This window comes from Rhinopithecus bieti, unplaced genomic scaffold (genome assembly GCF_001698545.2).
Source record: "Rhinopithecus bieti isolate Rb0 unplaced genomic scaffold, ASM169854v2 scaffold_18037, whole genome shotgun sequence".
Taxonomy (NCBI): Eukaryota; Metazoa; Chordata; class Mammalia; order Primates; family Cercopithecidae; genus Rhinopithecus; species Rhinopithecus bieti.
The window spans coordinates 1-24,605 of NW_016809071.1; the positions used below are offsets into that span (position 1 = coordinate 1).

The following is a 24,605-nucleotide window of genomic DNA, read 5'->3' on the forward strand; positions in this document are numbered from 1 at the left end:
CCGGTCAGAGCCGTCCAGGTGAGAAGGGAACCAAGAGCATGGCAGACAGTATGACTCAGCTGTATTTGCACTGGGAGAGGCTGTGCACAACTTTGCACAACTTTGCTGTGTCATTAATATGACTTTTAGAACTGCTTGGATAGAGCAGTTATTAGACAAGGACCCTTGGATATCTAAATGCTAACCCCACTTAAGATCCCTTCTCATATCAATGCCTTCTTCTTTGCTTGGCTTTTTAGGAGGGAATGTGCTACAGTTACTGGTTCTTTGGATCATGTCACACCCTACTTCACCTTGCAAAACTGAAACTCCATACCATTGAACACCAACTTTCCATTCTCCGCTTCCTCTAGCCCTGGCAACCATCATTCTGTTTTTACTTCTGAGAGTTTGACTACTTTAGGTGCCTCATATAAGTGGAATCATATGGCGTTTGTCTTTCTGTGACTGGCTTATTTCACTTAATGTTCTCTAGGCTCATCCATGTTGTAGCATGTGTAAGAATTTCATTCCATTTTAAGGCTGAATAATATTCTATTGTACTGATATATGACATTTTCTTTATTCATTCATCTGTTGATGGATACCTAGATTGCTTTTACCTTTTGGCTAATGTGAATAATGCTGCTATGAACATGGGTGTGCGAATATCTCTTCAAGACCCCGCTTTCAATTCTTTGGGTATATGCCCAGAAGTGGGGTCGCTGGATCATATGGAAATTTTAATTTTTTTTAAGGATCTGCCATACTGTTTTTTTCCTGCCCTTCTACTTTTATAAAATGGTGTGACCAGAATAGACATTTTAAATGGCAAAAACTGTTAAAAGGCAAAATTATAATAAACCTAGTTTTGCAGATCTTAATTGGGTTTAATTGCCATTCAAAAATTGGGAAGCAGTTTGGACCAAAAATGGTTCAGAACGCTCCACCCCTGTGGGGATTATATTAACAGCCAGAGGGACAAACGTGATATGCACAAAACAAGTGAGGTAGAGAGACAGCCAGATTCATGATGATAGGTCAGCTTGGTGTCTGTCTTACTGGAACACAGTTGGAAGAGCTGGCTGCCTGGGACTGGCTAAGACGCACACTCCAGGCTGGGATTCAGTCAGTTTCCACACTAAGTTAGGTTGTAATTTGCTATGTACGGAAAAGCCTTTAGGCCAAACTTAATTCGACATCACACAAATGTTTTGATTTCTTCCAGAGGACTGAAAGTGAACTTGGTAATGAAAAGGTACCAGTGGATAAAAAGTCAAGGAAAGGGTCAAGGTGAATGACATGAGAGTGGAGAGAAAAAAAGACAGCAGGGACCAGACGAACCCAAGGTGACAAAAAAAAAAAAAAAAAAAAAAAAAAAAAAAAAAAAATTCAGTTCTGAAATGGGAGGAATTTCGTGGTAGCAGTGACAGAGAAAGAGTGCTTTCTAGATTCCTGTGTTCTGAAGGAGCAACCCCAGATTCAATATAATAACCAAGAGTCTTTTAAAAATTTGTACTTCCATACACATAAAATTCAAATTGTGAAAACTATAAACACTGAGTTTTGGAATCTGAGTAGGGCCTTCACATTTCCCAACCTACATCCCTTCCTTAGTGGATGAGAAGATGTACTTTTTTCTTAATTTGCTTCTTTAAATGTTAACGGGAGAATGGGGGGTGTCCTATAAAATCGAGGTAGAGAGAGTAAGGGACAGAGGCAAACTGGGTGACAGTGGGGCCTGTTCTGGAAGACGATCCCAGCGCAGTTTCTACAGAATACAGCCTCCTTTTCTCCTGCCTTCTGTCACATCTCTGGCTTCCCTGTTAATATTTAATTTAGCACCTGTATTAGTCAGTTTTCATTTTGCTGATAAAGACATACCCAAGACTGGTTACTTTATAAAGGAAAAGAAGTTTAATGAACTCAATTCCACGTGGCTGGGGAGGCCTCACAATCATGGCAGAAGGCTAAAGGCAGGTCTCACATGGCAGCAGACAAGAGAGAAAACAGAACCAAGCAAAAGGTGTTTCCCCTTATAAAACCATCAGATCTCCTAAGACTTATTCACTACCACTAAAACGGTGTGGGGGAAACCGACCCCATGATTCAATTATCTGCCATTGGTTCCTTCCTACACCACGAAGGAATTATGGGGGCTACAATTCAAGATGAAAGTTGGCTGGGGACACAGCCAAACCGTAACAGCACGTGACAACCCACTGGCTTCATGGGCCAGTGCGTACCTCCCTGGGCACTGCTTCTGTGCCCGCCCGGGACCCTCTGGGTCCTTCTTCCTCATCTCTGGTTCTTACCTCCGACCTTCTTATCTCTCTGACTCTTACCATCCAACATGCTGAAATTTCTTTTCTTCAGTATAATTTATGTATTTATTTTAACATCTTGCTTTTGATTGTGATGTTTTTTAAAGTTTTGGTTCATCTAAAGATTCATATGGACATCTCCTCTTGAGCTCACTCCGAGCTGTTAGTAAAAGGGTTGGTGTGGCCCCTTCATCCTGCCAATAGAGATTTCCTTTGAATGTTATTTGACCCAACCTGATTTCAAGCCCCTGTATCCTTCTTCTCTCTATTTCCCAAGTCACCTGATTTCCACTTGCAGGTTCTACCCTTTTTAGAGTCCGGGGGAAGAAAACTAACATTTCTTAAGCACCTCCTGTATGCTAGGCTCGGTGCTAGGTGCTTTACGTGTTATGCCTTTTAATCCTCAAACTAAGTGTTCTGTAAACACAGAAGGAACTTGAAACTCAAAGAGGTTAAACAACTTGCTAGCAAAGAGCTGGTCTCTGCAAAAGCCTGTGGCTTTTCCACCACTACCAATGTTGCCTCTAATTCCAGTTGTGCTGGTGACCTAGGAGGGCTGTAGATGACCTTCCTGGGTGTTATGGAGATCCAGCATCAGGCATACCAGTCACCTAAAGGGCGAGGCGCTCCTGCCCCCAGCTGCTGCAGGCTCAGAGCTTTGCAGATTCCCTGACCCTGCTCTCTGCTGAGGGGCTGCAGCATTACCCAAGGGCACAGCACTCCCCAGGCATGCAGTTCATATCCAGTGACTGGTCCATGGGGAGCAGAGCAAAGGCCTGGCTCTTTACCCAATTTAAGACATCTTTAAAGGGCCACCCCACTCCAGACCTCCCCAGGGGATCAGGAGGTAGAGGCCTGCAGTTCAACATCTCCTCCGAGTTCAACATCTCCTCCTTCACTCCCTCATGATCAAGAGCCCGTAACCCTCTTCATGCTAATCTCCATCTCAGAAACCAGTTAGGCTACTTGCCCAGCTCAGTGAGTATACCCCATTTCTAGCTTTGACCCAGGCTCCACATACCCTAGTTCTGAACATGGAGTCCCCTATCCTGAGTCTCTTCTTTATCCTTCATCTTCAACCTCAGGTACCTGTGGATTGACTGCCCGCCCACCTGCTGGAGCCATGAACATTGCCTGCTCCCGGTCTTCCTGATTTGGCATATGGTTCTCCCAGATCTGCTATTAATTTCACATCCTCCAAAAAAGAAGTGAGATGAGTGTGGTATATATAACTCCTTAGCGAGTTGATGCTGGTTTTAGCTGATCACCTCTTCCTTCCTTAAGTGATTAAACCATCTGCTTGATCAACAGAGCTAGAAGTATTCTAAGCAGGGTTTCTACATGTTAAAATGACTCATTTGGCACTCAATATCTGCATTTCCTTTCTTAATTGTTCTTACATTCTCGGAATCCACCTCTGCCCGTTTTTGAAAATATGGGAAGTTCCCCTTGGAAATTTGATCCCTGGACTGCTGCTCATTGTTCCTGGAATATTAGTAAATTATAAGTTTATTTCATTGGGACCTGGAGACTTGAAAACATCCAAAGCAATAGGAAAGTATCATGTTTTGACAAATGTATCGTAAGCATCAAATCTTTTGAAGAAGGTTTATTAATACTTTTCTAGTTTTAAGCCTATTTTATTTTATTTTATTTTATTTTTGAGACAGAGCGTCTTTCTGTCACCCAGGCGGTGTACAGTCATGCAATCTCAGCTCACCGCAGCCTCTGCCTCCCGGATCAAGCGATTCTCCTACCTCAGCCTTTCTAGTAGCTGGGGCTACAGGCACCAACCACCATGCCCAGGTAATTTTTGTATTTTTAGTAGAGACAGGGTTTTACCATGTTGGCCAAGCTTGTCTCGAACTCCTGGCCTCAAGTGATCTGCTTGCCTTGGCCTTTGAAAATGTTGGGATTACAGGCGTAAGCCACCGTGCCCGGCTTTAAGACTTTTTTCCTTATTGTTTTTATTTTTTTAGAGACAGAGTCTTACTCTGTCATCTAGGCTGGAGTGCAGTGGCATCACCCTGGCTCACTGCGTCCTTGAACTCCTGTACTCAAGTGATTCTCCTGCTTCAGCCTCCTAAGTGCTGGGACTGCAGGCATGTGCCTTCACATCTAGCTAATTTTTTTTTTTTTTTTTTTTTAAAGATGGGGTCTTACTATGTTGCCCAGGCTGGTCTTAAACTCCTGACCTCAAGTACTCATCCTCATCCTGCCTTAGCCTCCCAAAGTGCTGGGATTATAGGCATGAGCCACTGTGCCTGGCTCTACTTTCTTTTTTAATTTAAAAAATTATATATTTATTTTTAAAAATATTTTCAATTTTTTTTTGAGACAGGTCTCAATATGTTGACCAGACTGATCTTGAACTCCTGACCTCAAGCAATCCTCCCACCTCAGCCTCCCAAAGTACTGGGGTTACAAGAGTGAGCCACTGCGCCCAGTCCCATTTTCTTTTTTAATTTAAAAATTTTAAAATTTGTTTCAAAAAATTTTAGGTGGGAGTCTCACTCTCTTGGCGAGGCTGGTCTAAAATTCCTGGTCTCAAGCAATCCTCCCATCTTGGCCTCCCAAAGTGCTGAGTTTACAGGTGTGAGCCACCATGCCCAGCTGCCCAGCCCCATTTTCTGATGAAGATGATGAAATCTAAATTAAAAGTAAGTTGTTTTGCTCTGTTATTAAATGTTCATTTGTTATTAAATGTTTGAAATTTGTTATGTAATGCTCTGTTGGGAAAACTTTAGTATCTACTTACTTCATGGGTACCTTCATATGCTAAGTTCTTTATAGACATGACCCCTTTCTAATAATCCTGTAAAGTAGAAGTGATTTCTATTGCAAAATATATGGGATGATTACATATCTATAGAGAAACAGAAATGGGCTCCCTAAGGTTAAGGAACTTATGAGTGGTCCTGTCAGTAGTTGGGAACCCAGGGGAGATTCCAGCTTTAGCCCTCTCTCCCTGCCCCAGAGCTGCCTCCCTTCCTATCGCATACTGGTCATCACCATGCCACTAAGCATGGGTTTGTCCCTCTCCTCTTACTGATGTTTAAAAAGGCTCTTTTATTGTCTGTGATGGTTAATTTTAAGTGTCAACTTGACTGAGCCATTAGGTGCCCAGATGTTAGGTCAAATATTATTCTAGGTGTGTCTGTGAGGGTCTTTCTGGATGAGATTAACATGTGAATCTGTAGACTGAACAAGGCAGTTTTCCCTCCCCAGTGTGGGTAGGCCTCCTCCAAGCCACTGAGTCCTGAATAGGACAAAAGGGATGGTAAGGGAGCACTGCTCTCTCTGCCTGACTGCTGTCAAGCCAGGACATCGGTCTTCTCCTGTACTTGGACTGGGACTTACACAATCAATTCTGCGGATTCTCAGGCCTCCGGCTCAGACTGGAGATACACGGCAGGTAATTCTGGGTCTCTAGCTGGCCGATGGTGGACTGTGGGACTTCCCAGTCCCTGTAATGACATGACCCAGTTCTTCATAATAAATCTCTCCCTTTCTCTCTCTATTTCTGTCTCTATCTCTCCTGTTGGTTTTGTTTCTCTGGAGAACCCAGACTAACACGTTGTCCTTGGCATCATTGCCTCATTTGGTGCTTCAGCCTGGAATGATAATCAAGAGTTTCACGTTGTGTCATTTTGGAACTTGTTGGATATTTGTCATTTTCTTCCGTGTTTCATAAATGTTCTATTAAACATTGAGATTACCATTGGGCAATTTATATAACTACATAGGTTTTGATATATGCCTTTCCATTTCTCCATACTTGGTGCTGATATTGTGAGAACTTATATTTTGAATCCCTCATTCCTTTTAAGCCGTCTTTCTTTTTAGACCCTCCAGATATAGATTTGTGCCTATTTTTATCGAAAGTCAGAAGTGACTATACTCAAAATTCCCTCACTTAGCTTTCTGTTTAAGATCTCATCAATTTTCACCTTTCCAATCAGTTCTTTCACAGTTGAGTTAGAATAACAATTTAAATTTATTTTCTTCTATTGACTGAGGGATATAATTGACTTCAAGGCATGTCAAGATTTATAAACTGCATATTTTATTTGTTTGTTCTTTTTGGTCAAGTGAGATCCTCAGCAGTTTTCACATTCCACTGACTGCTGTCCATTCTGGGTAGGAGGGTGTGTTTTTTAAAATTTCCTAATCCTTTATTTGAATTTTCTTAATTTATAAAATCTCTTCTCTTTCATTCTCTTTTCTGTTTTCTCTAAGCTCTTTTTAAAAAAAAACACTATGAAGTACACTTTTTTCTTATAAAAGGAGACAGAAAGAAAGAAAAGAGAAAAAAGAAAAGAGAAAGAAGGAAAGAAAAGCTATAAAATGCACAGAAGTAAAAAATAAGTCAGGAGCAAATCTTGAGATCACATTTCCTTCGGCTTGTCATAATGACATATTTGTGTTCTACCTCACATTAGTTTTCTTTAGGGTTTTAGTGCCTTAAGAGCATAGACTGCTTGTTTATTTAATTTTTGTAGAGACAGGCTGGTCTCCACTATGTTTTTATGTTGTCCAGGATATGTTGCCCAGTCTGGTCTCAAACTCCTGGCCTCATGTGATTCTCCTGCCTCAGCTTCCCAAAGTGCTGGGATTACAGGTGAGAGCCACCATGCCCAGTCAGGACTGTTCCTTTTAAAACCTTTTATCTACTTTTAGCATGTCTTAGGTAAACCTTGTCCCTCAACAAATATTTTGGTTGATGGCATTAAATGACAGTAAAAATAATGTATCTGCTCCTCAACGATTTTTCTGAAGCAAAACGAGTTTCCCCTTGACATGCAGACTGTGCATTCGAGTGATCTTCCTGAGTACTTGGTACCAGGTTCTGCATGATAACTTATCAGGGTACTCTTTAAACACATTTTAAACATATTTTAATTTACATGCAATACAATTCATTCTTTTTGATGTATAGTTCTATAGGTTTTGAATGTATCAGCATGAACCTATCACCAGCACAAGCAAGATACGGAACTGTTGAATCATCCACCCCCAAAATTCCTCAGAGGCACTTCTGTAGTCAACCCTTCTCCAACTCCATTCCCTAGTTAACCACTCTTCTGTTTGCCAACCCCAGAGGTTTGCCTTTTCCAGAATGTCATATAAATGGAGTCATACCATATGTAGCATTTTGGGTCTGGCTTCTTTTACTTACCATAATACATTTGAGGTTCATCCATATTGTTATGGTCTCACTAGTTTGTCCCTTTCTTGCTGAGCAGTATTTCGTTGTACAAAGCTATCAGTGTGTTTAAGCATCCCACAGTAAAGAGACATTGGAGTTTTTCCAGTTTTTGGCTATTATGAGTAAAACTTCTATAAATATTTTCCTACAAGTTTTAAGTGAACATAGGTTATTATTTCACTTTGGTAACTACCTGAGAGTAGGATTGATGGGTGTCTTAGTTGCCTAGGGCTGCCATAATGAAGGACCACAAACTGGCTGGCTTCAAACAACAGAAATTTATTCTTTAGGCTAGAAGTTCTCTAGGCTAGAAGTCCACAATCAAGTGCAAATCTGCACTAGGGAAGAATTGTTCTTTGCCTCTTCTAGCTTTTGGCCGTTGCCCAGCTGCCTTAGCTTGTGGCCACATCCCCCCAATCTCTGCCTCTGTCTTCATGTTGCCTTCTCCTGTATCTGTCTGCTCCACATGATCATATTCCAGTGTGTGGTCTCCGCTTTGACTCCAGGTGACAAAGAAACAACATTGACTCTGAGTGCACACAGCTCCTCTCTGATGCTTATTGATAGAGTTGAGCACGTATGGGGAAGCCAGATGTCACTGCAGGAAATATATTATTTTTGTTACTACTCTTTTTTGAATTCCATTACTTCCTCCTGGGTTTGCTTTTTTCCTTGTTTAAGTATGCCAAATCTGTCCGGGTTCTTGGTTGCAAACAACAGAAACCAATTCTAGTTAACATAAGCAGAAGACTTCTCGTAAGGACTTTGGATAGCTTGCATAATCAACGGAAAGTCTAGATTCCTGCACTTAGAAAATGTGCAGTAAGCAAGGGAACATGGGAAGCCAAGCAATCTGCTTCTGACATTACTGTCCTTGTGCACCTGTTCTGTGTTATAGGATTCTTCATTTCACCACCCTTGTGAAGAATCCTGTAATGTTGAATGTTGGCAATGGCAAAACAAGAGATGAGTGGAAGCTGGCGCCCACATTCCCCTCCTTTCCCTCTGCTGTGAACTAAAATGCAGTTCCTTTCTGCAACCTTCTGGAAAATCATGTGTGATGAGTGAATGTGCTGTGGAGCAGCCTGCAGTGCTTCTCTGACACTGAATGGAAGCAGTAGCCTCTGCAGTGCCACTAACACACTCCATCACACTGTGGTTCAGCTTCACTTGCCTCACACTTCTTTTTACTTCACCCTCACTGACTGCCCTGGGCTTGCATTTCTCAAAGAAAGTATTAGCACCTTAATCCTCACCTCAGATTCTGCTTTGTAGAGGATCTAAATGCATTGCTTTATAGAAAAGAGTAGGTTTTATGAGGAACAGGCAAATCTATGCTCATCAGTTTTCTGAGTAAATCTCCTCAAGTATCTCAGAATTTTGGCTTTCTTTATTAAAAGAGACCCTGCTTTTAAAGTTATGAAGAAAATAACTTTTCTAAAAACACGCTTATGTAATTAGTGCCAGCCTCTGCCTTCTTAAATAACTTAATACCTAGATGAGCCAAAAAGCAAGAGGAAGATTTTAGACCAACACCTCCCAGTGAATTTAGTCTGGTCCACAATTGCTTGATGGACCAGTGTGAAGCTCACTTCCATATCAAATCCATCTGGAAATACAGAGAAAAAAGAGAGAGCTTGCCTTTTACTCCTAACAGAGATTCCAAACAAAGTCAGTCTTCCACAATATATGGCTTTGGTGCTGTGAATTTATAAATTGATAAATCTGAACAGCAAGGATTTATAAAGCTATACTTCTGGCACTAAGTTCAGAGGCATGGAGTAAGTTGGGATACTGAACTTAAATGGATTAAGAATAATATAAATGACGGTTAACTCTTAAATGGATCAAGAGTAATACAAATGACTGTTAACTGGTTGGAATACGGACAGACAGTCCCATATGGGCACCAGCAACTGGAGGACTGAAGTAAACGTGTGCTTTCCCAATCCTCGTCACGTTCTTATCGGGAAAGGAAAGCAGGTCAGCAGATTCGCACGGGCTAATCAAAAGGCATGCTAAGAATCATCTATACAATAGTTATGCTTTTTCTTAATAAGTTTAGCATTCTAGCATTTCTTGCTTCATTTTAAAAGTCTAAACTGAAACATTAAATGAGGAATAATGGATCTTTAACAAAATAATTTAATTCTGTCCACAACAGAATTTATAGACATTTCATACTGAAAAGACAGCTCTAGCCCTTCGAAGCTTTCATTTTCTAATCTCCTCTTGCACATTTAGCCCCACAACATCATTTAATTAAATATTGTGTCAGCTTGTCCTGCTCTGTTTTTGTTTTGTTCTTTGATCTTGGCTTCTTAAGTAGAATATAAACCTCTTCAGAACTGTGACTCTCTAAATTTTCTTCGCATCCTCCATGCATATAGAAATGCTTTGGCACGTAATAGACACTTAACAAGACTTTATAGAACTGTTGTGAGGATTTCAAAAAGGAAGACATGTACTGTGCTTTGAAGCAGTGCCTGGCATGTGATGAGTGCTTCACAGGTGTTGTCTGTTTTCAATGCACTGGGATCCTCACTGATTTTGAGTGTTTAAAATTAAGCTGTATAAGCATTATCAGGCTACTGGAGAAGGTTGTCCAGGCCTTGGAACAGGGCCTGATACTACAAGGGAAGGTCTAGCTGCTGGTCAGTGTGGACTGGACTGGAGGGAGATGGTTATGAATGAGCTTCATTAAGAGAACCTGACACACCTACAGCACAGCACAACCTTAGGTCATGAGTCACAAGAGCCCCAGGTAGCAAAGGCTTGTTACTTATTTATAGAAATGTCTAGTGATTTTTTGTTTTGTTTTGTTTTTTTTGAGACAGAGTCTCGTTCTGTCACCCAGGCTGGAGTGCAGTGGCGTGATCTTGACTTACTGCAACCTTTGCCTCCTGGGTTCAAGTGATTCTCCTGCCTCAGCCTCCCAAGTAGCTGGGATTATAGGTGTCTTCCACCACACTTGGCTACTTTTTGTATTTTTAGTAGAGACAGATTTCACCATACTGGGCAGGCTGGTCTCAAACTCCTGACCTCAAGTGATCCGCCAGCTTCAGCCTCCCAAAGTGCTAGGATTACAAGCGTAAGCCCCCAAGCCTGGCCAATGTCTGGTGATTTTTAGATGTATCTTTTAAATTTCTGTCCTGGAGATATGGCTTTTAGGTGATTTTTCTCTTCTTGGTTAAAACACAAAGATTTCTATGCAGACTAAAAGCAGAATTGTCATCTTATTTTATTTTAAATTAGCGATGGGGTCTTGCTGTGTTGGCTAGGGTGGTCTCAAATGATCTTCCTGCCTCGACCTCCCAAAGTGCTGGGACTACAAGCATGAGCCACTCTCGGCCAATTATCATTTTAATTAAACTGATGTTTAGTTCCATGAAAAGATTGACAGCAATGTGCTATCCTCTTTGGCATTTGGTTGATGTTCTCACAGTTCAAAATTTTTAAACAGTTTACTGTTATATAATTAATACTTTCACATCCTTTGATGCTTTGATAGTGTATGTTGGTCCAAAAGTAATTGTGGTTTTGTCATTAAAAGTAAAGGCAAAACTGCAGTTGCTTTTGTACCAACCTGTATTTTCTGTTCTCAGATTCTCAGTGGAATACTGGATCCTCTTATGACTTCCAAACTAAGGGGTACATGGAGATTTTTAATGTTTCTCAGGTTCACGTACTAACTTAGTACTTGGAGTTTATCTGCAGGCCTCTTTTGTTGAAAAGAGATGTCCTAATGTAGTTAACTATGGAATGAGTTCCTGACTGTCCACCAGTAATAAATTAAAGGATAAATATATTATGGAACATTACGTATTAGAAACGATGAATCAGCTCTGTATTCATTCATTTGGGTGGGTGTTCAAGATACATTTTCTAAAGCAGGTTTCAAGACAATATTTACAATCAAATCCTATTTTTGTAAAACAAAACATACCCCCAAGAAACTCTAGAAGACAACAGTTCCATCTACATGCATATATATTTGAATATGCTTGTATATGTGTGAGGAGAGGGAGGGGAAGGTGTTTGCATGCCAGGCAGCTAACTGCATACCTCGGAGGCTCATACAGGGTGAGGTGCAGGGATAATCAATAGTTTTCTTTCCCTACCTTTGGACTCATTCATCACAAAGGGCAGTATTCACTTTTGTATTTTAGAAATCTACTAAATAGGACTTAAAAGGAAGAATTTGTTCTAATCCAAATAAAACAAACAAACAAACAAACAAACAAACTTGCCCTAGAGACTTCTATTTTCCTTTTCTTCCATTATAAAATCCAAGTACATCTCTGGGGTTGGGGCAGGGACCTAACCCACCCAGTGCTGTGTGTACCTCTTGATTTGTGGAAATGACTCAGCTTGGTCTGGGCTCCTGCTGAGTGTTCTCCTGCTCTCAGGACATGCCTCCTTTGCAGGGCCCAATCTTGTCCTCTTAAAATTTCCCGTGGCTCTATTGATAACAATTCCCTCATTCATCTCAACCCTCTCAAGGGCCTCTTGGGAACTGACTTTGCCTGCAAACCTCTGGGTTCCGAATTAAGAACTGGACTTCATTTCCCTTCCTTGTTCAGTTTCACTCAGGCTAGAGTTGTAGCGGATTGTGTGTCTTAGTTTATCATGCTTCCCAGGGCAAGCAAAACCTCTTATTTCCAAGGATTCCCTTCCTCAACATTTCCACATCTTGAACCCCGCCTCCTTTAGTCTGAGAGCTAGGCTCAGGTTGCAAGCCCACAGTCATCTAGTTAAGTGTTCTCACTTTGTGCTTTCATCAAGGTGGCTGGGGTAAGGGGTGCTTTTTGCATCCCAACGTCCTTTCTTCCTCCTCAGTAGTAGGAAGCTTAATTTTTAGCTGGGCACATTGCCACCAGCCTCTCTTGCAATTGGATGTGGTTATATCAGTAAGTATTGGCCACTGAAATGTAAGATAAAGTCTTGTGTGCAAAATTCCAGAAAGTCTTTAAAGAGAGGGCAACTGCCTTCTGCCTGCCCTCCTTCTTGAAGTCTGGACTACAATGTAATCGGGACCATGAGCTGTGGCAGGAACCGTGCGTGGCCTGACTTGGGGCAGCAATGCATCGAGATTGAAGGGTCCAAGGCATGTGCTTCTTTGAAGTGAAAGAAAGATAAACTTCTAATGTTTTGAAGCCACTGTTATTTGGGGTTGTCTGTCACAAATCAAACTAGTTCAACTCGTGTTATATAAGGTTTCATATTCTGTAAAATGGCTGCTTAATTATTGTATACATTTTGTTCTTCAGGGACAGGGTCTTGCTATGTTGCCTAGGCTGGTTTCTAACTCCTGAGCTCAAGTAGTCACCCACTTCAGCCTCTGGGGTAGCTGGCACTACAGGCATGAGCTACCGCACCTGGTTTATTTTATAAGATTTTAATCAGCACAGCCTACACTACCACCATGTGTGTTTCCTCAAGGTATATTGGCTCATGTGCAATTGGCAAATAGAGGAATGGTGTCAATATAACATCAAAGGCATCATTGTTCATATGTGGTTTTTCCACCAGCATGCTAACATTTTAAGAGATCAAGGCATACTTTTTCACAAGTAAAGAAAAACACCTTAGTAATATATAAAATGAAACTTAAGAAAAACCTGAAAATTATGTAGAGTGGCTGCTTTAGTAGATTCAAGAACCACCATTGTTTCCTCAAAGTTCAGAGATCTGGGGAACTGCAAATACCAGTGAAGAAGCTGCAGATATTCTCCATTGCTGATTGCTTTCAACTGATGCAAAAGTGTGCTCCTGTGTCTGTATTAGAATTTTAATTTTGATGCAACAGATCTCTATTAGAAGCAAGTGCTGTCAAGGAGCTACCTCTTGAAAGTGGAAGGACAAGTTCTGAATTGCAAAGATAGACAGACCATTGGTCTCAGTGTCCCTTCCAGGAGCTGGGGCCCTACCTGCTAGCCAGTTATCAAAGTGTAGATAGTAAAATAAAGTGTCAGGCCATGGTGGCTCATACCTGTAATCTCAGTGCTTTGGGAGACTAAGGCATGAGGATTGCTTGAGGCCAGGAGTTTGAGTCCAGTATGGGCAATATAGTGAGACCCCATGTCCCAAAAAAAAAAAAAAAAAAAAATCAGCTGGGCATGGTGGTACACGCCTATAGTCCTAGCTATTGGGGAGGCTGATGCAGGAGAGGATCACTTCAGCCCAGGAATTTGAGGCTGCGGTGAGCTGGGATCATGCCACTGTACTCCAGCTTGGTCAACAAAGTAAGAATCCCAACTTAAAAAAAAAATCCAAACTCCCAAAACACGGTGTCCACTGATGATAATGTCTATGCCTTTCAAGTAGCTGAAAACACTAGGATCCTCTTCCTACTCAAATACATCTGCAAAGCTAGTGAAAACATACTTTCCCAATGAAAGTCCTTAATCAAGAAGAATGATTAGAAATCACTAAAGGAGGCTGGGCACGGTGGCTCATGACTGTAATCCCAGCACTTTGGGAGGCCAAGGCTGGTGAATCACTTGAGGTCAGGAGTTTGAGACTAGCGTGGCCAACATGGTAAGACCCTGTCTCTACTAAAAATACAAAAAATTTAGTGGGGTATGGTGGTGTGTGCCTGTAGTCCCAGCTACTCGGGAGGCTGAGAGGAGAAATGCTTGAACCTAGGAGGTGGAGGTTGCAGTGAGCCACTGCACTCCAGCCTGGGCTACAGAGTGAGACTGTCTTAAAAAAAAAAAAAATTCATTAAGACATTTTAACCAAAAAACAGTCCGGTAACCCAAGTCATGTCTCTTTTGAATTTGATACATTAAATATTGAAGAAAATTATTTTACATGTATTCCATTTATAATTTAAAAAACTGAAAAATTTAATGAAAATGTCAAAAAATATGCAAGAAAATAGAATAGAGGAAAGTGGTATCTAGATGGCGTGATTGTGTGCCTTTGCCTTTAGAATGAAGTCTATTATTACTAACAAATATAGTTGGGATATTTGTCTCCCCCAAATGTCATATTGAAATGTAATCTTCAATGCTGAAGGAGGGGCCTGGTAGGAGGTGACTGCATTATGGGGGTGGATTTCTCATGAGTGGTTTAGGACCATCCATTTGGTGCTTTCTTTGTGATAGTGAGTTCTCATGAGAGCTGATTGTTTAAAAATGTTTGGCATCTTCCCCTCTCCTTTTTCTTGCTCCTGCTCTGGCTATGTGACATGCCTGCTCACACTTCGCCTTCTGCCATGAGTAAAAGCTCCCCGAGGCCTCCCCAGAAGCTGAGCAGATTTCGGCACCATGCTTATGCAGCCTGCAGAACTGTAAGCCAATTAAACCTCTTTTCTTTATGAATTACCCCATCTCAGGTGTTCCTTTATAGCAATGCAAGAATGGCCTAACATTAACGAAGTTTGCATGTTAAGCCTGAGTCTTACTACTTGCCCTTCACCCTCCTTTCATCAGTAGGTTTCAGCCATACAAAATGTTTTCCCCTTAGTTTCTCTGCACCTTGCACATACTTTTCCTCTGCTTAGTTGTACAATCCCCTCAACCCCTCCAGGTTTTCTTGGCCTACTCCCATTCAGCTAAAATGTCACATGCATGAGGGTCTTCTTTATTCTCCTGCAAGGATGGATGCCTTCTATCCTCTCTCATTTATCACATTTGTGATTCCTTAACACACATGATCTGCCAGAAGCACTCTAGCACTGTGGATTAAGAGCTTGGGTTCTAGAGACAGCCAAACTGGGCTTGGGTCTTGCCTCTTGCCCCTTCCATTTCTTAGCTGTAATAGCTTAGATAACTTATCTCATTCACCTCTTTTAAGTCCCAGTTTCCCTATCTGTACATTGGAGATGATGGTAATATTAACCACCAGATAGGGTGAACATATGAAAAACTGTTGTTACACACTTGGCACAGTGCCTGGCATATACACTGAGTACATTCTATATTGTTAATACTGGCATTCTTTTGAATCACTGACCATTGTGCCCTTGGTTCCTTCCATAATACATGCGAAGTTATAAATATTTGTTGGATAAATGGATAAACAAATTAAAGTATATTAAAAAATTAAGATATATTCTGTGACAGAAATATTTTGATGAATTTATATTAAAAAGCAATTTAGTTGATTCATAAAAATGCCCAAATGTATTTAAATCCCAAGCAACAAGCCCCTACTAGCTAGGAAATTAGAATCAGTTCAGAAATGCTTTTCTCTGTTGACAAATCAGTAGAGAACTTGATTTTTTTAATGATCAATGTTAAAGACTACACTGAATCTAGAATATAGATGTAACAAAAGAACCTCTCTGTAAAATGTATTGTATTGATTTTTTTTGCAAGTAATAACATCTAGGAATTGTTCATTTTTATTGATTAGTACTGCCTTCATGAAATGCCATAAAGAGGTGTCCTCTAAGTGTTCCAGGATACAATTAAATAGATTTTGTGAAATCTGTGTGAAATAACTTCTGGAAATAAGCAGATGCTAAACAGTTGTAGTTCACGTGTGTTCAAGACTGAAAAAGAATAATTGGACTTCAATTTAGGCAACAGTGGTATTGATTAAGTTTCTTGAGACTCAAAGTGATAAAGCACTATATATAATACGCTAGACAGGGGGATTGTAAGTCCAAGGGAGTGTTTACTACATAAAAGCCACATTCCATCCATAGTCTTCTGGAAAATCTTTATTTTCTCTCATCCACCCAAGTCACACTATTTGAAAACAAATTCTCTCATTTCCCTTTCCCACTTACTAAATTGAAGATGTCTTTAGTTTTCATAAAATAGATGCGTTACAAGAATATTTATACACTTCATCTTGCCACATTTTTTTTCCAGTTTGATGCTGTTATAATCATCTGAACAGAAAGAAAAACCCAAAATTTCTTTCAGGTTCCTCCCTGCACTAACGGCATCCTTCATGTGTCTTTGCTGCTGCCATCTCTGACCCCTAGATGTAATTGATCCACCTTAGCCCTCCCCTCACTGTGACTCTAGGTCCCTTTCTTAGTCTGTTTTCTGCTGCAATAAAAGACTACCACTGACTGGGTAATTTATAAACAATAGCAGGGGTTTTTTGGCTCAAGGTTCTGGAGCTTGGAAAGTCCAAGAGCATGGTGCTGGCATCTGGTAAGGGACCTTGTGGTATGTCATTTCATGGCAGAAGGTGGAAGGGCAAGAGAGTGCATGTGAGAGGGAGAGGGGAAGGGGCCCAAACCCATACTTTCATCAGGAACCCACTTCTGAGATTATAAATTCACACCCATAATAACAGAATCCATTCATATTAAGACCATTAATCACCTCTTAATTTCACCTTTTAACATTGTTACATTAGAGATTAAGTTTCAGTACATGAAACCTAATGTGGGGGACACATTAAAACCATAGCAGTTCCCTACAACGTCCATGTAACTAAATCATCTCACATTCCGTGTTGCAGCTGGCCTTAACAATGGAGGTCTTTTGTTCATCTTCTTTGTTGAAGAGCCACACTTTGGTTTGGGTGTTCATCCTTCTCCATGGCTTGCAGGGAGCTCCTGAGTACTCCAGGGCTAGTCCTGGCAATCTCTTTCTCTTCCCTAGTGATTTGTTTAGGAGTTGGCATGTGATTGTTTTTGCCGAAGTCCCAGGAGGGTACCTGTATTAGCCTGTTTTCACGCTGCTGATAAAGATATACCTGAGAGTGGACAATTTACAAAAGAAAGAGGTTTAATGGACTTATAGTTTCGCATGGCTGGGGAGACCTCCCAATCATGGCAGAAGGGGAAAGGGATGTCTCACATGGCAGCAGACAAGGGAAGAGAGTATGTGCAGGGAAACTCCCCGTTATAAAACCGTCAGATTTCATGAGATGTAGTCACTATCAAGAGAACAACACGAGAAAGACCTGCCCGCATGATTCAATTACTTCCCACCATGTCCCTCTCACATGTGGGAATTCAAGATTTTCTTTGGGTGGGAACACAGCCAAACCACATCATTCTGCCCCTGGCCCCTCCTAAGTCTAATTTCATCATATTTCAAAACCAATCATGCCTTCTCAACAGTCCCACAAAGACTTAACTCATTTCAGCATTAACTCACAGTCCAAAGTCTCATCTGAGACAAGGCAAATCCTTTCTGCCTATGAGCCTGTAAAATCAAAATCAAGTTAGTTACTTCCTAGATACAATGGGGGTATAGGCATTGTATAAATGTTTTTGTTCCAAATGGGGAGAAATTGGCCAAAACAAAGGGGGCTACAGGCCCCATGCAAGTCCAGAAATCCCAGTGGGCAGTAAATCCTCTAAAACCTCCAGGCGGTCACAGTGGTCAAGCCTGTAACGCCAGCACTTTGGGAGGCTGAGATGGAGCGGATCAAAGGTCAGTAGATCGAGACCATCCTGGCTAACCAGGCGTGAAACCCCGTCTCTACTTAAAAATACAAAAAACTAGCCGGCGAGGTGGCGGGTGCCTGTAGTCCCGAGCTAACTCAGGAGGCTGGAGGCAGAGAATGGCGTAAACCGGGCAGGCGGAGCCTTGCAGTGAGCTGAGATCGGCCACTGCACTCCAGCCTGGGCCGACAGGAGTGAGGACTCCGTCGCAAAAAAAAGAAAAAAAAAAAAAAAAAATCTTAAAACTCCAAAATGATCTCCTTTGACTACATATCTCACATCCAGGTCATAATGTAATAGGTGGGCTCTCATAGCCTTGGGCAGCTCCACCCCTGTGGCTTTGCAGGCAATAGCCCCCCTCCTGGCTGCTTTCATGGGCTGGTGTTGTTTGTGGCTTTTCCAGGTACAGGGTACAAGCTGTCAGTGGATCTATCATTTTGGGGTCTAGAGGACAGTGGTCCTCTTCTCAAAGCTCCACTAGACAGTGCTCAAGTAGGGACTCTTTGTCAGGGCTCTGACCTCACATTTCCCTTCTGCACTGCCATAGCAGAAGTTCTCCGTGAGGGCCCTGCCCCTGTAGCAAATTCTGCCTGGGCATCCAGGTGTTTCTATACATCCTCTGAGATCTAGGTGGAGGTTCCCAAACCTCAATTCATGACTTCTGTGCACCCACAGGCTCAACACCACATGGAAGCTGCCAAGGCTTGGGCCTTTCACCCTATGAAGCAACAGCCTAATCTGTACCTTGGCCTCTTTTAGTCACTGGAGTGGTTGGGATGCAGGTCACCAAGTCTCTAGACTGCACACAGCAGAGGAACTCTGGGCCCAGCCCATGAATCCATTTTTTCCTCCTAGGTCTCTGGGCCTGTGATGTGAGGGGTTGCTGCAAAGGTCTCTGACTTGCCCTGGAGACATTTTCCCCATTTTCTTGATGAATAACATTCAGCTCCTTGTTACTTATGCAAATTTCTACAGCCAGCTTGAGTTTCTCCTCAGAAAATTGTATTTTCTTTTCTATTGCATTGTCAGACTGCAAATTTTCCAAACTATGATGCTCTGTTTCCCTTTTAAAATGGAATGCCATTACAGCACCTGAGTCACCTCTTGAATGCTTTGCTGCTTAGAAATTTCTTCCACCAGATATCCTCTCAAGTTCAAAGTTCCACAAGTCTCTAGGGCAGGGGCAAAATGCTTCCAATCTCTTTACTAAAACATAACAAGAGTCACCTTTGCTCCAGTTCCCAACAAGTTCCTCATCTCCATCTGAGACGACTTCAGCCTGGATTTCATTGTCCATCTCATTGTCAGCATTTTGGTCAAAGCTATTTAGCAAGTCTCTAGGGAATTCCAAACTTTCCCACACTTTCCTGTCTTTTTCTGAGCCCTTCAAACTGTTCCAACCTCTGCCTGTTACCCAGTTCCAAATTGCCTCCACATTTTCGGTTATCTTTACAGCAGCGCCCCACTGTACCGGTACCAATTTACTGTATTATTTTGTTTTCATGCTGCTGGTAAAGACATACCTGAGACTGGGCAATTTACAAAAGAAAGAAGTTTAATGGACTTACAGTTCCATGTGGCTGTGGATGCCTCACAATTATGGCAGAAGGCAAGGAAGAGCAAGTCACATCTTACATGGATGGCACCAGGAAAAGAGAAAGCTTGTGCACGAAAACTCCCCCTTATAAAACCATTACATCTCATGAGATGTATTCACTACCATGAGAACAGCACAGGAAAGATTTGCTCCCACAGGATCCCTCCCATAACATGTGAGATGAGATTTGGGTGGGGGCACAGCCAAACCACATTAGTACCTATATTGCAGGCTTTTAGGAAAAGGTTTCTTCACTGATTAAAAGTGATAAATATGAAAAATATCTTATTGTCTCCCATGCCCATTGTTACGTCTGGACATAACATTGGAACCACGGCCACCATCTTGCAATCATGGGAGTTAACCTGAGAAGCAAAAGATGGCAGAGCAAAAAATATACAGAAACAAAAACAAATGATGAAATGCTAAATCAGATAAACCTAGAGTCATCCTATCTCACCGCAAAAGAAGAAATTAGCCATGCTATAGTAAGCCAGTTGAGTAAAGGTTTTCTTTTTACTTATTATTGTGGTTTATAAGTCGTTGATTATTTCCTCATAATGAGATTCAGGTTATGCTTTTTGGCAAAAGTATCAGTGATGTGGAGTTCTGTTGTGTTTTTCTCAGTGCAGCATATCCAGAGGAACAGAGGGTTCATTTCTTCCATTACTAGTGAGGCTAACTTTGATCACTTAGTTGAGAGAGTGTCTGCCTGGTTTGTCCACTGTAAAGTCACTATTTTGTCCTTTATAAGTTATTATTCTGTAGGGAGACACTTTTGATACTGTACTTTCTGTTCTTAATTAAGCTTTTATCCATGAGTATTAGCATCTATTGATGATTCTTTTCTGAATCAATTATTACTGTGATAGTTGCCAAGTTGCATATGCTATGATCTTTTTAAAAGTTTTTTTAGATTGTGGTAAAATATATTTTGTAGGCAATTTACCATTTTAACCCATTTTAAGAGTACAGGTGAGTGGCATTAAGCACATTCACATTGTGCAATCATCACCACTATCCATCCCCAGAACATTTCCATAATCTCAAATGGAATCCTATCCATTAATTAATGACTCTACATTCCTCCCTCCCCTCAGCTCCTAGTAACCATCATTCTACTTTCTGTCTCTATGAATTTGACTGCTCTAGGTGTCTCATGTAAGTGTAATCATGCAACATTTGTTCTTTTGTGTCTGACTTATTTTACTTATCATAATGTTTTAAAGGTTTGTCCATGTTGTAGCATGCATCAAATTTTATTTCTTTTTAAGGCTGAATAATAGTCCATTGTGTGTGTGTGTGTGTGTATATATATATATATATATATACACCAGTATATTACTGAAATCATTGCCAATTCCTATATATATATATACATACATACATACATAAAACATTGTGATTATCCATTTACTTGTTGATGGACACTTGGGTTGCCTCCACTTTTTGGCTACTATGAATAATGTTGCTATGAACATTGCTGTACAGATATCTCTTTGAGTCCCTGTTTTCAACTCTTTTGTATCTATACCTAGAATTGTCATCGGTGGATCACATGGTAACCCTATGTTTAAGTTTTTTTTTTTTTTTTTTGAGAAGGAGTCTCACTCTGTCACCCAGGCTGGAGTGCAGTGGCACGATCTTGGCACACTGCAACCTCTGCCTCCCATGTTCAAGTGATTCTCTTGCCTCAGCCTTCTGAGTAGCTGGGATTACAGGCACCCACCACCATGCCTGGCTAATTTTTATATTTTTAGTAGAGACAGGGTTTCACCGTGTTGGTCAGGCTGGTCTCGAACTTCTGACCTTGTGATCCACCTGCCTTGGACTCCCAAAGTGCTGGAATTTGTTTAATTTTTTGAATAACCACTATATTATCTTCCATAGTGGCTGCATCATTTCACTTTCTCACCAGCAATGCACAAATTTCTCCATATCCTCTCCAACAGTTCTAACTTTCTGTTTTTGGATAATAGCCTGCTAACATGGAAGTAGTAAGATTGAAGACGCCATCACATGTGGTTTTGATTTGCATTTCCCCAATGCCTAGTGATGCTGAGCACTGTTCATGTGCTTAAGGGCTATCTTTGGAGAAATATCCAAGTCCTTTACCCATTTTTGAGTTGGATTGTTTGGTTCTTTGTTGTTGTTGAGTTGTGAGTTGTGAGAGTTCTTTATGTATTCTAGATATTAGCTCCTTAAAAGATATATTATTTGCAAATATGCTGTCCCTCTTTTGGGTTGCCTTTTTAGTCTGTTAGTGTCTCCTGATGCACAAATTTTTATTTTAATGGAGTCCTGTATATTTTTTCTTTGTGTTGCCTCTGTATTTGGTGTTGTAGTCAAGAAATTATTTCCAATTCCAATGTCATGATGCTTTCTCCGAATGATTTTTTTCCAAGGGTTTTATAGTTTTAGCTCTCACTTTTAAATCTTCAATTCATTTTGAGTTAAGTTTTGCATATAGTATAAGTGCAGGCTCAGCTTCATTCTTTTGCATATGGATATTCAATTTTCCTAGCACCATTTGTTGAAAAGAGTAGAGCTTTTTTTTCCCTTAGTGTAGTTGAAAACACCTTAGTTCCGAGGTTCCCAAACTTGCTGATTTCACAGTATCATTAGCATCTCAATAAAGTTTTCATGGAACCCCTAGGCCAAAAAAACAAAAACCTAACAATTCCTTTCATGAAATAGTTAGGTCTAAACAACTTAATACGTATTCATACCTGAACAACTTAGTAGCCATTTCAAAAAATACTATGTATTAATTGGAAAAAATTACTATTTTTAATTTTATTCTGAAATAACACAACGGGTTGTGTGTGCCTGTTGGGCAACACACGAATTCTCAGATCTTGGAATATTATTGGATGCCCCAATCTCATTTCTTGTTCTCACTGATTTTCCTATGGCACTTGCTTTCTCAACAATTATAGAAAACTCAGCCTTGCAAAGACATAATGCCATTGAAAGGAAATAGCATGATCTGACATTGAAACTGTCAACTATATCAAGCTTGCAATTCATGCAGTGATTGAAAGATACCCAGTGTCACTGTGCTTTTCTTGAACACCCCGTGAGTCTGCTGTGGCATTTCAACACTAGGTGCAGTTTGGGGATGCTGTCTTACTGATACAAACTCTTTAACTTCTATGATGTTCCCCTCCATCCCTTCCTCATGTTTAACTCACTCAGCTTCCTATCCTACCACCCTTGAATGTCTCTGTTTCTACTCAGACATTTTCCTCTCATCTTATTTTAGTGAAGAAGGATGCCTGTCTTCTGTCAAGGAGAATGCCCGCACCTCTGCCAGACCTTCCATTTGTCTCCCACTCTACACTTCACTGCCTGTACTCTGCTCTGGAAAGCCACTCCCTTTCCCTGTCCTCTGGAGGAGTTTTAACCATTTTGACCAATAGAATGCATCAGCAGGAGATTGGGGTGTGGTAGGGGAGGAAGGTCAGCTGATGGATTCCGCCTCGCCCCTGGCTCCTCTGTGCCCAGCCATGAGTCTCTGAATTTCTGTTAGGCCACAGCTCTTGCTGGCAACCCTCTCTTAGAGGTGGGGACACTTTTTCCCTTGGCCCCTTCAGGCCTCCAGGTGGTAATGATTTCTGCTACAAGCCTGAAGGTGCTTTACTTGTTTTCTTTGTTTACTCTTAACTCTGCCCACACCCTGGTAAACAGACCCTTCATTGATTTATCTTCCATTACTCCTTTTGAGTGTGACATTTGCTGGGACCCTGATGGGCACAGATCCCACCTCCTGAGGCAAATCTTTACAGAAAATATCATTCTCTGGCCAGTGATAATGCTGCAGGTGGCAAGAAGGAGAAAAGAGCTGTGGCCCTTCTAGGGGTCCAGACCTTGGGGCTCCCCGAGACTGGGTTCTGACACACTGTAAACTCTGTTTGGGACTCTGCAGTTCCTGGCATCTCTGAGCTCTTGGGTGCCAGAGCATTCCCTGGTGCCTGCAGTGGAAGCCACTTGTGGTACAGCTGGTCTAGCCGCAGCCTTACACACAGCTGGTACCTGAGCTAGAGTCTGGAGCTGTCCACTCCACTGCAGCAGGTGCACCTGGCTGTGTGCAGTCGCTAGAACCTGCACTTGCTCCCTCACACACCCCTTGCCACTCTGTGCCTGGCTCATCCTTGGCAGGCATGGGATCCAGGCCAGTAGCAGGAGCTGAGCGCAGCCTGCCAGGCAGAATGGGCAGAACAAGCCCAGTGGACACAATCAAAAGCATCATGCTACCTTACTTCAAACTATACTACAAGGCTACAGCAACCAAAACAGCATAGTACTGGTACCAAAACAGATATATAGATCAAGGGAACAGAACAGAGCCTCAGAAATAACACCACACATCTACAACCATCTGATCTTCGACAAACTTGATGAAAAGAAGCAATGGGGAAAAGATTCTCTACTTAATAAATGGTGCTGGGAAAACTGGCTAGCCATATGTAGAAAACTGAAACTGGATCCCTTCCTTAAACTTTATACAAAAAGTAACTCAAGATGGATTAAAGACTTAAACGTAAGACCTAAAACCGTAAAAGACCTGGAAGAAAACCTAGGCAATACCATTCAGGACATAGGCATGGACAAAGACTTCATGACTAAAACACCAAAAGCAATGGCAACAAAAGCCAAAATAGACAAGTGGGATCTAATTAAACTAAGGAGCTTCTGCACAGCAAAAGAAACTATCATCAGCGTGAACAGGCAACCTACAGAATGGGAGAAAATTTTTGCAATCTATCCATCTGACAAAGGGCTAATATCCAGAATCTACAAAGAACTTAAATAAATTTACAAGAAAAAAACAACTCTATCAAAAAGTGGGTGAAGGATATGAACAGACAATTCTCAAAAGAAGACATTTATGCAGCCAACAAACATGAAAAAATGCTCATCATCACTGGTCATTAGAGAAATGCAAATCAAAACCACAATGAGATACCATCTCACACCAGTTAGAATGGCAATCATTAAAAAGTCAGGAAACAACAGATGCTGGAGAGGATGTGGGAAATAGGAACGCTTTTATGCTGTTGGTGTGAGTGTAAATTAGTTCAATCATTGTAGAAGACACTGTGGCAATTCCTCAAGGATCTAGAACTA

The 24,605-nt window shown here is 41.3% G+C and overlaps 1 long non-coding RNA gene across 1 annotated transcript in view; it reads left to right on the forward strand.

The window, feature by feature from the left end:
* Positions 1-4,842: 4,842 nt before the first annotated feature.
* Positions 4,843-24,605, forward strand: part of LOC108539580 (uncharacterized) — a 48,187-nt gene continuing 28,424 nt past the window's right edge. The window contains exon 1 of the long non-coding RNA XR_001888435.1: positions 4,843-4,963. This is a non-coding gene — a long non-coding RNA (uncharacterized LOC108539580). The remainder of the gene's footprint in view (positions 4,964-24,605) is intronic.